Below are 3,478 nucleotides of genomic sequence, written 5' to 3' on the forward strand. Positions count from 1 at the left end.
CCAAATTTCAACAACATCTACATTTTGGATGATTTTATTCTATGAGGAAGATAAAGTATATAGATAAGATAATTATATTTATGTCCAACTATTGACCACAAAGTAGGTCAAATGAACTGTTGCGTATAATGATGTTCATACAAAGCGGGAGAACCAAACAATTTCCTATAAAAGATACAATGCATGAAGTAAACAACATCTGGTCCCGACAGAAAAGATCCAGGAGCTAATAGGTCTAAGGATGAGACCCATCTCTCCCTATTCACCACAAAGTAGGTCAAAGGGATTGTTGAGTGCAATGATGTCCATACAAAGTGGGAGAACCAAATGGTCTCCTATAAAAGATACAATGCATGAAGTAGACCAACATCTAGCCACAGAGGCTAAGATCTCAGACCCATCTCTCCTAACATTCGAGGCTGAATGAAGAACATTGGAAAAACTCAACAAAGTTTGTTGGCCTAATGAAGAGCCGATGGAAAGTGCGGGCTTTCCACTAAATCGTTGCCTAGGGGAGTTCACGCGCTGCCGAGGTTTGGAGGACCTAGTCCATCTCCCAGGAATGAATATGAAACAAATGCTGAAATCTTGTATGGCAAAGTGAGGTCCCACAGATGATGTAGAATCTAGACTCATTTGAATGTGTAAACATATTTTTAACGTAAATCATATTATTTTTAACTCTTAAAATATGTTGAGAAAAAGGTGTTGCATTTATTAAATTATCTGAATATATGTATACATGCACAACCCAACATGTCAGTTAATGCTTTCCCACAGACTGGTCACTGGAATTTGGGAGCCCAAACTTTTGCAAAAGAATGATAAGGCTCTAAAATGGGAAAAGTGTCGACCCCTGTCCCATAACTATTCTCCGTGCACAAAATGTTCTGCTCATGTCAAGCCATGAACAAAATTTGGCTCTCATCTATTGTATCCCTTTTGTCAATCAAGGAAAACTTCATATCTTTCCCTTTTGGAAATCGAAATTTGAAGAAACCCTCATAAATCACCCCATACACTCTCCCTTCTTCGGCATATAGATAGCATAAATATATTATTAACACTGAATGACCAAAAAGGTCAAGAAGACACTGTTCTTTGTGCAACTCGAGAAGTCTTCCAATGTTGTTGTGTGAATAATGGATATGTTTCCCACGCAATTACTCACTGAATATCAGGGCTACATGAATTCGAATTCATTAGTTCCACCCCTTTGGCTTGTCATACAGGTATCAATTTTCATCAATTTTCTCACCACCCTAATTCTGCTTATAGTAGTCAACAATTCTTCCATCTGGGAAGCCAACTTCAAAGATGTGACCCTGTCCTTGGAGACTTCGTCATTACCTCCTTCAATGGCATCTTTAGGTATGCTAACTTTCTTTTCTTACCCTCACGACTTGGTTTTACTCCAGCGCATGAGATTCCCTTGCCAAATTCTCAACCTGCAATGATCTAAAAGTTGACGCTGACACAACATGGCAATCCCCTATTAGGAATTTCCAACAATCAAGTTTGTTTTATGGTTTCCATCATATTTATATCTTCTAGAATAATTTGAATTCAAACAGTCAAGTTTGGTTTAGGGTTCCGTCATATTTAGAGCTCCTCCACTAATTGGAATTTCAAACAATGAAGTTTGGCTTAGGGTTTCCATCATATTTAGAGCTCCTCCACTAATTGTTCTGCGACGTGACAGATTATTCAATATTCCTCGAGCTGGAGTTGTAATCATATTTGCAAGTCCGATCAAGCATAAGTAATTGAGCACATTCGACTTGATCACGATGATTACCTGCTTTGCGTCCTTCATTCCTTTATTTCAGTTTCCCTCCGTTCATTTCATATGCTCAACCCTCAAGGAAAAGGCAAATGCAACGCATTTGACAAAATATTGATCTTCATGGGCTAGAAAAAAAAAAAAAAAAAAAACCACCCTTGAGCAACTTGATCATGTGCTTCCCTCGTCCAGTTGCTTCTCGAGACTTTGGTCCTTCTATTTACAGAATCCATTAGTTTTCTCTGCAAGCTATCTTAATACCATAGTTTATCCTTATCTTCAGATCGCTTGATAAAATAATCATCTAACAAGACAACCATTTTCCCTTGCTAATTACCCATTGGATTTTCTAGCAATGTTCGTGGGTTTCAGTCACGATCAATTCCCGAATATCATCATAAGTTGCAACCTGCCATTTCCCTATTTGATGTGCAACATTTTGATTAACCAAAACAATATTTGACAACAATTCATTAATTTTATAGTTAAAATTAATATAGAAAAACCTGAGAGAATTGTGCTTCTGTGTTGTGGAATATTAAATATATAATTTAAAGAATGGACTCTCCAACTTCAAATAATGCTCAATACAAATCTTGATCTTCCAATGAGGACTTTATCTTTTAACGCTAGCCATGATCTACATATTAATATTGATATTTGTTTTTTATTTTTATTTTTATTTTTTTACATTATGTGATATATATTACATATAGTTTTTATTTGTCGTTTAGGGAGTAATTATATTTTAAAGAAGAGAGGCATTATATTTTGTAAATGCTTATAGCATCGAAATAATATCCAAAAGTATATTTACACGTCTCATCAGTCACATATGAAAGGGAAGTTTTGGAATAAATCATATGAAGGTCCAACTCATTCATCTATAAATAAAATATATCAGAACTGTCCAAAACCTTACTAGATGTTCACCTCAAACTCGGCCACAAATTGCTACACAAATAACAATCCATTATAAATATAGACCTCGACCATATATGCAAACTCCAAGCACAAATATGAAATTCTTAAATCATTAGAAAGGTCCATCACGAAGCACAGTAAATGATACCTTAACCAAATAAAGATGTGGAGATCTCTTGCAAGATAGTTCTGTTATTTGATTGCTTCAAGGAGCATAAGCTAGGATCCCATATGAGTCCTTCCTTTTAGAGCTTGTTTGCACCTTTATTGAGCTTTCTAAAAACATGTGTAAAGGAGATATGATTGCACATAGGAAAAGAGTTCTGTGCTTCCTCAAAGATGGACCTTAAAAATAATTTTGACATTCTATTCTGACTATACATCTGAATAATAACCACTTGAGAGTTTGTAAATACCTCGAAAGTCTCACTACCTTTTTCAGCCATAAATTTTAAGAGAATCTTCAGAGCAAGGCCTCCAAGGATTTCAGCAAAGTTGCTTGAACTCTCTTTAACTCCAGTTTCAAAACAAAAGAAATGCATCAAGGAAGAGATTGCCACCAGCCCCATAAACAAGGGTTCTTTGGATCGCATAATCAAATTACTTTCAAGTTCTAGTGTTATAAATGGGAAGTTGAGGAAGTTGCACTGTAGGAGTGGATTTAGGACAAGATGGCCTTTTTGATTGGGAAGGTGAGGAAGTTGCATTGTAGGAGTGGATTTAGGACAAGATGGCCATTGGAAGTTGAGGAAGTTGCATTGTAGGAGTGTA

This window comes from Pinus tabuliformis, chromosome 6, assembly GCF_031772625.1.
Source record: "Pinus tabuliformis cultivar Carrire ecotype Pingquan chromosome 6, CPIR1, whole genome shotgun sequence".
NCBI lineage: Eukaryota > Viridiplantae > Streptophyta > Pinopsida > Pinales > Pinaceae > Pinus > Pinus tabuliformis.